Source organism: Phocoena phocoena, chromosome 1 (genome assembly GCF_963924675.1).
Source record: "Phocoena phocoena chromosome 1, mPhoPho1.1, whole genome shotgun sequence".
NCBI classification, from domain to species: Eukaryota; Metazoa; Chordata; class Mammalia; order Artiodactyla; family Phocoenidae; genus Phocoena; species Phocoena phocoena.
Genome location: NC_089219.1, coordinates 186,591,122 through 186,603,581, shown reverse-complemented (window position 1 = coordinate 186,603,581; position 12,460 = coordinate 186,591,122). Strand labels below are relative to the sequence as shown.

The 12,460-nt window shown below is 38.8% G+C and overlaps 1 protein-coding gene across 2 annotated transcripts in view; it reads left to right on the top strand.

Annotated features, from left to right (window-relative positions):
- Positions 1 to 12,460, top strand: part of KDM5B (lysine demethylase 5B) — a 76,122-nt gene that overhangs the window by 27,577 nt on the left and 36,085 nt on the right. The window lies entirely within an intron of this gene.

Below are 12,460 nucleotides of genomic sequence, written 5' to 3'. Positions count from 1 at the left end.
ATTCACTTACTGTTTAAAGTGCATTCCTGGTTGTCACATGAAAATACAACATGTGAAATAACTTGCCTGTCTGCTCTCTTTTGCCAGCTGAGGTCTCCAAGGAGATTTTCATAGAATGTTGACATTGGTAGAGAGTAGGGGACTCAGTAATGCTGGACAGCTCATGGAGCCCTCTGCTAATAGTTCCTATGTAACTGTGTTTGTCTCCTTACAAAGGTGGTATTTGCCAAATTATTCAGATAAAAACTTTTGTTCTAATTAAAAGCAAAACAATATTATAAAAACTTCCCACTTATTTTAGGCCCTGGTAGAAAGCAGAATGTCATAATTGTTTACACCCTTTGAGATATTCTACACTAGAGCAGTGAGCCCTGTAATTTTAGAAATTGTTACTGTGCTATAGAGAGGGAGGAAGATCACAGCATAGTTTCCGAGGGTAAACCTGCTAATCAAAACTCTGTCTTGATACAGACATACCATCTGGAATGCTTAAATCCTATAGGTTTTCGTAGCATTGTGTTTTTCTTTTCTCTCTCCCTTGATTCCAGGTGGGCTTTCTTCTTAGCCTAGAAAATGTGACTAATACTCAGAAACTTGTTTAAAGAAATGTGCACTGTGTGAATGTTTAGTGAACCCATGGATGAAATTGTTTAAAATGTTGTATATGGAGCCTTTATGTCTCTGTTTTATAGTCAGATCTACATACAGTTGCCCACAATAGATTTCCTCCTTTGAACCTTCTTATCTCGGTGTAGAAGTTAGAAGAATAAAGGGAGAGAGAGAGTCTCTCTGCTTTATGGGTTTAGAAACAGCTCGTCTGTATACTTAGAGAGGCCCTAAGTTTCATAGTTGAAAAGTGGGTAAGCATTTATACAATCATAGTCTGAAAGGAACAGGTATTCAAAGATACCGTTTACAAACATTACATCTACAACACAGATAAATATCTGTTGAAGGGCCTACTGATACATGTTCACTGTGGAAAGTATAAAAACAAAGGAAAGTATGATGAAAATAAATCCCTCCTAATCCTCTCATCTGTTTTTTCTTTCAAGGCTATTTTAATGCACATATACACAAATTGGAAGTGTATTCTTTACGTATACAGTATTTTTCCTGCTTAACGTGTCACTGTATATTTTTGAAGGTACAGGTTTTTTTTGTTTTTTTTTTTTCCAATTTATTTATTTTTGGCTGTGTTGGGTCTTCGTTGCTGCATGCAGGCTTTCTCTAGTTGTGGCGAGCTGGGGCTACTCTTCATTGAGGTACTCAGGCTTCTCGTTGCGGTGGCTTCTCTTTTGCAGAGCATGGGCTCTAGGCATTCAGGCTTCAGTAGTGGCAGCACACGGGCTCAGTAGTTGTGGCTCGCAGGCTCTAGAGGGCAGGCTCAGTAGTTGTGACGCACGGGCTTAGTTGCTCCACAGCATGTGGGATCTTCCCAGACCAGGGCTCGAACCCGTGTCCCCTGCATTGACAGGCAGATTCTTAACCATTGTGCCACCAGGGAAGCCTGAAGATACAGATTTTAATGACTCTGTGCCATTCGATTTTTATACCCAGAACTTGATTTGATTTCTCCTGTTGCTGAATTCTTTTTTCTTTTTGGAATTTTATTTTATTTTTTATACAGCAGGTTCTCATTAGTTATCTATTTTATACATATTAGTGTATATATGTCAATCCTAATCTCCCAGTTCATCCCACCACCATCACCCTATCCCGCCACTTTCCCCCCTTGGTGTCCATACGTTTGTTCTCTACATCTGTATCTCAATTTCTGCCCTGCAAACCGGTTCATCCATACCATTTTTCTAGGTTCCACATATATGCGTTAATATACGATATTTGTTTTTCTCTTTCTGACTCACTTCACTCTGTACGACAGTCTCTAGATCCATCCACGTCTCTACAAATGACCCAATTTCACTCTTTTTTATGGCTGGGTAATACTCCATTGTATATATGTACAACATCTTCTTTATCCATTCGTCTGTCAGTGGGCATTTAGTTTGCTTCCATGACCTGGCTATTGTAAATAGTGCTACAATGAACATTGGGGTGTAATGAACATTGGGGTCTTTTTGAATTACGGTTTTCTCTGGGTATATGCCCAGTAGTGGGATTGCTGGGTCGTATGGTGATTCTATTTTTAGTTTTTTAAGGAACCTCCATACTGTTCTACATAGCGGCTGTATCAATTTACTTTCCCACAACAGTGCAAGAGGGTTCCCTTTTCTCCACACCCTCTCCAGCATTTGTTGTTTGTAGATTTTCTGATGATGCCCATTCTTAACTGGTGTGAGGTGATAACCTCATTGTAATTATGATTTGCATTTCTCTAATAATTAGTGATGTTGAGCAGTTTTTCATGTGCTTCTTGGCCATCTGTATGTCTTCTTTGGAGAAATGTCTATTTAGGTCCTCTGCCCATTTTTGGATTGGGTTATTTGCTTTTTTAATATTGAGCTGCATGAGCTGTTTATATACTTTGGAGATTAATCCTTTGTCCGTTGATTCGTTTGCAAATATTTTCTCCCATTCTGAGGGTTGTCTTTTTGTCTTGTTTGTAGTTTCCTTTGCTGTGCAAAAGCTTTTAAGTTTCATTAGGTCCCATTTGTTTCTTTTTGTTTTTATTTCCATTACTCTAGGAGGTGGATCACAAAAGATCTTGCTGTGATTTATGTCAAAGAGTGTTCCTCCTGTGTTTTCCTCTAAGAGTTTTATAGTGTCCGGTCTTACATTTAGCTCTCTAATCCATTTTGAGTTTATTTTTGTGTATGGTGTTAGGGAGTGTTCTAATTTCATTCTTTTACATGTAGCTGTCCAGTTTTCCCAGCACCACTTATTGAAGAAACTGTCTTTTCTCCATTGTATATCCTTGCCTCCTTTGTCATAGATTAGTTAACCATAGGTGCATGTCTTTATCTCTGGGCTTTCTATCCTATTCTATTGATCTGTATTTCTGTTTTTATGCCAGTACCATATTGTCTTGATTACTGTAGCTTTGTAGTATAGTCTGAAGTCAGGGAGTCTGATTCCTCCAGCTCCGTTTTTTTCCCTCAAGACTGCTTTGGCTATTCGGGGTCTTTTGTGTCTACATACAGATTTTAAGATTTTTTCTTCTAGCTGCGTAAAAACTGCCATTGGTAATTTGATAGGTATTGCATTGTATCTGTAGATTGCTTTGGGTAGTATAGTCATTTTCACAGTATCATTTCTTCCAATCCAAGAACATGGTATATCTCTCCATCTGTTTGTGTCATCTTTTTTTTTTTTTTGCGGTACGCAGGCCTCTCACTGTTGTGGCCTCTCCCGTTGCGGAGCACAGGCTCCGGACGCGCAGGCTCAGCAGCCATGGCTCACAGGCCCAGCCACTCCGTGGCCCGTGGGATCTTCCCGGACCGGGGCACGAACCTGTGTCCCCTGCATCGGCAGGCGGACTCTCAACTACTGCGCCACCAGGGAAGCCCTGTTTGTGTCATCTTTGATATCTTTCATCAGTGTCTTACAGTTTTCTGAATGCAGGTCTTTTACCTCCTTAGGAAGGTTTATTCCTAGGTATTTTATTCTTTTTGTTGCAATGGTAAATGGGATTGTTTCCTTAATTTCTCTTCCTGATCTTTCGTTGTTAATGTATAGGAATGCAAGAGATTTCTGTGCATTAATTTTGTATCCTGCAACTTTACCAAATTCATTGATTAGCTCTAGTAGTTTTCTGGTGGCATTTTTAGGATTCTCTATGTATAGTATCATGTCATCTGCAAACAGTGACAGTGTTACTTCTTCTTTTCCGATTTGTATTCCTTTTATTTCTTTTTCTTCTCTGATTGCTGTGGCTAGGACTTCCAAAACGATGTTGAATAATAGTGATGAGAGTGGACATCCTTGTCTTGTTTCTGATCTTAGAGGAAATGCTTTCAGTTTTTCACCATTGAGAATGATGTTTGCTGTGGGTTTGTCATATATGGCCTTTATTATGTTGAGGTAGGTTCCTTCTGTGCCCACTTTCTGGAGAATTTTTATCATAAATGGGTGTTGAATTTTGTCAGAAGCTTTTTCTGCATCTATTGAGATGATCATATGGTTTTTCTTCTTTAGTCGGTTAATATGGTGTATCACATTGATTGACTTGCATATACTGAAGAATCCTTGCATCCTTGGGATAAATCCCACTTGATCATGGTGTGTGATCCTTTTATTTTTTAATTTTTTTCCCAACTTCATTCATTTATTCTTTTATTCAGTGGTTGAACAAATATTTATTAAACATATATGTATGAAGACCCTGTTAAATAGTTTAAGCACTCTGGGGTGAATAGAGGCATCAACAGATACAATTCTGTCCTTATACAAGTTACAGTCCAAAGGGATGATTGTGCAATAACCAAACCATACAAATACATAATTACCAGCTGTGAGATCTTGTACCAGTTACTCAAGCATACTAAGGTTTAATTTCCTCATCTGTAAAATCTGTCATTAATAGTGTCAACATTATAGTGTTTTGTAGGGAAATGAAATGATAAAATGCATATAAGACACAATACAGTGCCTGACATATAGGTAGTGAAAACTACCTGTAAGTTTTCAACGAACAGTCACTATAGCATTCTGCATGTGAACACTAATTGAGAGTAAAGATATGGGACAAATTTTCCTTTTCTAACTCTTGTAAGGCCACATATCACGCATCCAGAGGAGCGCTGGGGACCCTCGTGGAGCCTTGTGTGAAAGATGGTGTTCTTCAGTTCACCTGCTCTTCCCGACTTTTATTCTTTTATTTGCTGTTGTTTTTTTTTTTCACACACCACACTGTATTTTATTTTTACAAGAGATAAATCAACTGACACCAAGCATTGTAAATGGATGACCACAACAAGAGCAACAATGATTGCAATTACCAAACACGAAACACACTCACACTATGTCATAATATTGACATTCAGTTCAGGAATCCTCCACTGTAACAGCTCCTTTACTTTGCTGTGAAAATTGATTTGTATATTTTTTGTCTCTGAGTCCTTGTGGGATTTTTTTTTTATTCAAACAGAAAGTCATAAAACTTATAATCATCCTCATCAGTTCACTCAGTCCCATGTAATTAATTTTTTTTCCATATTGATCTTTTGTTAGCACTTTTATGAATTCATCAGTTTTCCGTTAGAGTTCTGAAAATGCTTGTTCATTCAGTTCAGCAGTATAGTCAGTTACCAGTAACCTGTACTTGTCAGTCTTTTCCATGAACTCCTTGAAGGTGAAACCCTTTTATAGGAACATTTTTGCAAAAGCATCAGAGTACACCCAGAACTGTCTGTAAGTGACAAAAGACTTAAAAATGACCACGGTTAAAGATTTGATGAAAGTTCATAATAATGCAATTGACAAGGAAATTTAGTTATTTGTGAGATGTACATTTTAAAGTAGTAACTAGGATTATGACTTATAACATTATACCAGAACATACAGGATTTTTAGAAATTTCATGTAATGTCTGAAACATTTATATTAACATATTTCCATACAAATAACCCAAAGAAAGTTTAGTATAAGTTGTTTTCTGTTTGTTTGTTTTCTTATACTGCAGGTTCTTATTAGTTATCAACTTTATACACATCAGTGTATACATGTCAATCCCAATTGCCCAATTCAGCACACCACCATCCCCACCCCACTGTGGTTTTCCCCCCTTGGTGTCCATACGTTTGTTCTCTGCATCTGTGTCTCAACTTCTGCCCTGCAAACCGGTTCATCTGTACCATTTTTCTAGGTTCCACATACATGTGTTAATATATGATATTTGTTTTTCTCTTTCTGACTTACTTCACTCTGTATGACAGTCTCTAGGTCCATCCACGTCTCAACAAATGACTCAATTTCCTTTTTATGGCTGAGTAATATTCCATTGTATATATGTACCACAACTTCTTTATCCATTCATCTGTCGATGGGCATTTAGGTTGCTTCCGTGACCTGGCTATTGTAAATAGTGCTGCAGTGAACATTGGGGTGCATGTGTCCCTTTTTTTTTTTTTTCTGTATGCGGGCCTCTCACTGTTGAGGCCTCTCCGGTTGCTGAGCACAGGCTCCGGATGCGCAAGCCCAGCGGCCATCGCTCACCGGCCTAGCCGCTCTGCAGCATGTGGGATCTTCCCGGACCAGGGCACAAACCCATATCCCCTGCATCGGCAGGTGGACTCTCAACCAATGCGCCACCAGGGAAGCCTGCATGTGTCTTTTTGAATTATGGTTTTCTCTGGGTATGCCCAGTAGTGGGATTGCTGGATCATACGGTAATTTTATTTTTAGTTTTTTAAGGAACCTCCATACTGTTTTACATAGTGGCTGTATCAGTTTACATTCCAACCAACAGTGCAAGAGGGTTCCCTTTTCTCCACACCCTCTCCAGCATTTGTTGTTTGTAGATTTTCTGATGATGCCCATTCTTAACTGGTGTGAGGTGATAACCTCATTGTAATTATGATTTGCATTTCTCTAATAATTAGTGATGTTGAGCAGTTTTTCATGTGCTTCTTGGCCATCTGTATGTCTTCTTTGGAGAAATGTCTATTTAGGTCCTCTGCCCATTTTTGGATTGGGTTGTTTGTTTCTTTAATATTGAGCTGCATGAGCTGTTTATATACTTTGGAGATTAATCCTTTGTCCGTTGATTCATTTGCAAATATTTCTCCCATTCTGAGGGCTGTCTTTTCGTCTTGTTTATGGTTTCCTTTGCTGTGCAAAAGCTTTTAAGTTTCATTAGGTCCCATTTGTTTCTTTTTGTTTTTATTTCCATTACTCTAGGAGGTGGATCACAAAAGATCTTGCTGTGATTTATGTCAAAGAGTGTTCCTCCTGTGTTTTCCTCTAAGAGTTTTATAGTGTCCGGTCTTACATTTAGCTCTCTAATCCATTTTGAGTTTATTTTTGTGTATGGTGTTAGGGAGTGTTCTAATTTCATTCTTTTACATGTAGCTGTCCAGTTTTCCCAGCACCACTTATTGAAGAGACTGTCTTTTCTCCATTATATATCTTTGCCTCCTTTGTCATAGATTAGTTGACCATGGGTGCGTGGGTTTATCTCTGGGTGCTCTATCTTGTTCCATTGATCTGTGTTTCTGTTTTTGTGCTAGTACCATATTGTCTTGATTACTGTAGCTTTGTAGTATAGTCTGAAGTCAGGGAAACTGATTCCTCCAGCTCCATTTTTTTCCCTCAAGACTGCTTTGGCTATTCGGGGTCTTTTGTGTCTTCATACAAATTCTAAGATGATTTGTCTAGTTGCATAAAAAATGCCATTGGCAACTTGATAGGGGTTTCATTGAATCTACTTTTGCAAAGCAAAGTAGATTGCTTTGGGTAGTATAGTCGTTTTCACAATATTGATTCTTCCAATCCAGGAACATGGTATATCTCTCCATCTCTTGGTATCATCTTTAATTTCTTTGATCAGTGTCTTATAGTTTTCTGCATACAGATCTTTTGTCTCCCTAGGTAGGTTTATTCCTAGGTATTTTATTCTTTTTGTTGCGATGGTAAATGGGAGTGTTTCCTTAACTCCTCTTTCCGGTCTTTTGTTGTTAATGTATAGGAATGCAAGAAATTTCTGTGTAAAACCAAATTCATTGATTAGCTCTAGTAGTTTCCTGGTGGCATTTTAGGATTCTCTATGTATAGTATCATGTCATCTGCAAACAGTGACAGTTTTACTTCTTCTTTTCCGATTTGTATTCCTTTTATTTCTTTTTCTTCTCTGATTGCTGTGGCTAGGACTTCCAAAACGATGTTGAATAATAGTGGTGAGAGTGGGCATCCTTGTCTCGTTCCTGATCTTAGAGGAAATGCTTTCAGTTTTTCACCATTGAGAATGATGTTTGCTGTGGGTTTGTTGTATATGGCCTTTATTATGTTGAGGTAGGTTCCCTCTATGCCCACGTTCTGGAGAGTTTTTATCATACATGGGCGTTGAATTTTGTCAGAAGCCTTTTCTGCATCTATTGAGATGATCATATGGTTTTTCTTCTTTAGTTGGTTAATGTGGTGTATCACATTGATTGATTTGCGTATACTGAAGAATCCTTGCATCCCTGGGATAAATCCCACTTGATCATGGTGTATGATCCTTTTAATGTGTTGTTGGATTCTGTTTGCTAGTATTTTGTTGAGGATTTTTGCATTGATATTCATCAGTGATATTGGTCTGTAATTTTCTTTTTTTGTAGTATCTTTGTCTGGTTTTGGTATCACGGTGATGGTGGCCTCATAGAATGAGTTTGGGAGTGTTCCTTCCTCTGCAATTTTTTGGAAGAGTTTGAGAAGGATGGATGATAGCTCTTATCAAAATGTTTGCTAGAATTCACCTGTGAAGCCATCTGGTCCTGGACTTTTGTTTGTTGGAAGATTTTTAATCACAGTTTAAACTTCATTACTTGTGATTGGTCTGTTCATATTTTCTGTTTCTTCCTGGTTCAGTTTTGGAAGGTTATACCTTTCTAAGAATTTGTCCATTTCTTCCAGGTTGTCCATTTTTTTTTTTTTTTTTTTTTTTTTTGGCGGTTCGCGGGCCTCTCACTGTTGTGGCCTCTCCCGCTGCGGAGCACAGGCTCCGGACGCGCAGGCTCAGCCGCTATGCCCAGCTGCTCCTCGGCATGTGGGATCTTCCCGGACCGGGGCACGAACCCGTGTCCCCTGCATCGGCAGGCGGACTCTCAACCACTGCGCCACCAGGGAAGCCCCAGGTTGTCCATTTTATTGGCATAGAGTTGCTTGTAGTAGTCTCTTAGGATGTTTTGTATTTCTGTGGTGTCTGTTGTAACTTCTCCTTTTTCATTTCTAATTTTATTGATTTGAGTCCTCTCCCTCTTTTTCTTGATGAATCTGGCTAATGGTTTATCAATTTTGTTTATCTTCTCAAAGAACAAGCTTTTAGTTTTATTGATCTTTGCTGTTGTTTTCTTTATTTCTATTTCATTTATTTCTGCTCTGATCTGTATGATTTCTTTTCTTCTGCTAACTTTGGGTTTTGTTTGTTCTTCTTTCTCTAGTTCTTTAGATGTAAGCTTAGATTGTTTATTTGAGATTTTTCTTGTTTCTTGAGGTAGGCTTGTATTGCTATAAACTTCTCTCTTAGAACTGCTTTTGCTGCATCCCATACGTTTTGGATCCTCATGTTTTCATTGTCATTTGTCTCTAGGTATTTTGTGATGTCCTCTTTGATTTCTTCAGTGATCTCTTGGTTATTTAGTAACGTATTATTTAGCCTCCATGTGTTTGTGTTTTTTACGTCTTTTCCCCCGTAAGTGATTTTTTAAAAAAATAAATTTATTTATTTTATTTATTTAATTCTGGCTGCATTGGGTCTTCGTTGCTGGGCACGGGCTTTCTCTAGTTGCAGAGAGCTGGGGTTACTCTTCCTTGTGGTGCATGGGCTTCTCATTGTGGTGGCTTCTCTTGTTGCAGAGCACAGGCTTTAGGTGTGAGCTTCAGTAGTTGTGGCTCGCAGGCTCAGTAGTTGTGGCTCGCGGGATCTAGAGTGCATGCTCATTAGTTGTGGCGCACGGGATTAGTTGCTCTGTGGCATGTGGGATCTTCCTGGACCAGGGCTCAAACCCACGTCCCCTGCATTGGCAGGCAGATCTTAACCACTGTGCCACCAGGGAAACCCGCCTCTAATTGATTTCTAATCTCATAGCATTGTGGTCGGAAAACATGCTTGGTATGATTTCAATTTTCTTAAATTTACTGAGGCTTGATTTGTGACCCAAGATGTGACCTATCCTGGAGAATGTTCCGTGTGCACCTGAGAAGAAAGTGTAATCTGCTGTTTTTGGATGGAATGTCCTATAAATATCAATTAAATCTATCTGGTCTATTGTGTCAATTCAAGCTTGTGTTTTCTTACTAACTTTCTGTCTGGATGATCTGTCCATTGGTGTAAGTAAGGTGTTAAAAGTCCCCCACTATTATTGTGTTACTGTTGATGTCCTCTTTTTTTTTAATTTTTTTATAATTTTTTTAAAGTTATTTATTTATTTGTTTTGGGCTGTGTTGGGTCTTTGTTGCTGTGCGCAGGCAACGAAGTTGTGGTGAGCAGGGGCTGCTCTTTGTTGAGGTGTGCATGCTTCTTATTGCAGTGGCTTCTCTTGTTGCGGAGCACAAGCTCTAGGCGTGAGAGCTTCAGTAGTTGTGCCATGTGGGCTCGGTAGTTGTGGCTCACGGGCTCTAGAGTGCAGGGTCAGTAGTTGTGGTGCATGGACTTAGTTGCTCCGCGGCATGTGGGATCTTCCGGACCAGTGCTCGAACCCGTGTCCCCTGCATTGGCAGGCGGATTCTTGACCACTGTGCCACCGGGGAAGTCCCTCCATTTCCTCTGTTATAGCTGTTAGCAGTTGTCTTATGCATTGAGGTGCTCCTATGCTGGGTGCATATATATTTATAATTGTTATATCTTCTTCTTGGATTGATCCCTTGATCATTATGTAGTGTCCCTCCTTGTCTCTTATAACATTCTTTATTTGAAAGTCTATTTGATATGAGTATTGCTACTCCACTTTTCTTTTGATTTCCATTTGCCTGGAATATCTTTTTCCATCTGCTCACTTTCAGTCTGTATGTGTCCCTAGGTCTGAAGTGGGTCTCTTGTAGACAGCATATATATGGGTCTTGTTTTTGTATCCATTCAGCAAGCCTGTGTTTTTTGGTTGTAGCATTTAATCCATTAACGTTTAAGGTAATTATCGATATGTATGTTCCTGTTACCATTTTCTTAATTGTTATGGGTTTGTTTTTGTAGGTCCTTTTCTTCTCTTGTGTTTCCCACTTAGAGAAGTTCCTTTAGCATTTGTTGTAGAGCTGGTTTGGTGGTGCTGAATTCTCTTAACATTTGCTTGTCTGTAAAACTTTTGATTTCTCTGTCAAATATGAATGAGATCCTTGGCAGGTAAAGTAATCTTGGTTGTATGTTCTTCCCTTTCATCACTTTAAATATATTATGCCACTCCCTTCTGGCTTGTAGAGTTTCTGCTGAGGCATCAGCTGTTAACTGTTCCCTTGTATGTTATTTGTCATTTTTTCCTTGTTGCTTTCAATAATTTTTCTTTGCCTTTTATTTTTGTCAATTTGATTACTATGTGCCTCGGTGTGTTTCTCCTTGGGTTTATCCTGCCTGGGACTTGCTGCACTTCCTGGACTTGGGTGGCTATTTCCTTTCCCATGTCAGGGAATTTTTTGACTATAATCTCTTCAAATGTTTCTTGGGTCCCTTCTCTCTCTCTTCTCCTTCTGGGACCCCTATAATGCAAATGTTGGTGTGATTAATGTTGTCCCAGAGGTCTCTTAGGCTGTCTTCATTTCTTTTCATTCTTTTTTCTTTATTCTGTTCCACAGCAGTGAATTCCACCATTCTGTTTTCCAGGTCATTTATCCATTCTTCTGCCTCAGTTATTCTGCTATTGATTCCTTCTAGTGTATTTTTCATTTCAGTTATTGTATTCTTCATCTCTGTTTGTTCTTTAATTCTTGTAGGTCTTTGTTAAACATTTCTTGCATCTTCTTGATCTTTGCCTCCATTCTTTTTCCAAGGTCCTGGATCATCTTCACTATCATTATTCTGAATTCTTTTTCTGGAAGGTTGCCTATCTCCCCTTCATTTAATTGTTTTTCTGGGGTTTTATTAGTTCCTTCATCTGGTACAAAGTACTCTGCCTTTTCATTTTGTCCATCCTTCTGTGAATGTCTCTTGCTGAATTATTTGTGCATAAATTTTTATGCCCATTTCTGATTTTTGAAAATAATCCTTAGAGGAAAGGAGAATTAAAATACATATTTTTTTAAAAAAAGAATTGAAAACAGCAATGAGACACCACTACACACCATTAGAATGACCAATATTCAGAACATGACAACACCAAATGCTGGCGAGGATGTGGAGCAACAGGAACGTTTTTCCATTGCTGGTCGAATACAAAATGGAACTGCACTTTGGAAGACAGTTGGGCAATTTTCTTAGAAAACTAATAAACATGCTTTTATCATGCAATGCAGCAATCACACTCCTTGGTATTTACCCAAAGGAGTTGCAAACTTATATCCACACAGAAACCTGCACCTGGATATTTGTAGCAGGTTTGTTATTCATAATTGTCAAAAGTTGGAAGTAACCAAGATGTCCTTTAGTAGGTGAATGGATAAACAAATTATGGTACAGCCAGATGATGGAGGCTAAAAAACAATGAGCTGTCAAGTCATGAGAGGACAAGAAGGAACCTTAAGTGCATTTTTTTTTTTTAGGATTTATTTATTTGTTTTATTTATTTTTGGCTGAGTTGGGTCTTAGTTGTGGCATGCGGAATCCTTCGTTGTGGTGCGTGGGCTTCCCTCTACTTGTGGTGTGCAGGTTTTTTTCTCTTCTCTAGTTGTGGCATGTGGGCTCTGTAATTTGTGGCCCGCAGGCTCTAGTTGAGGT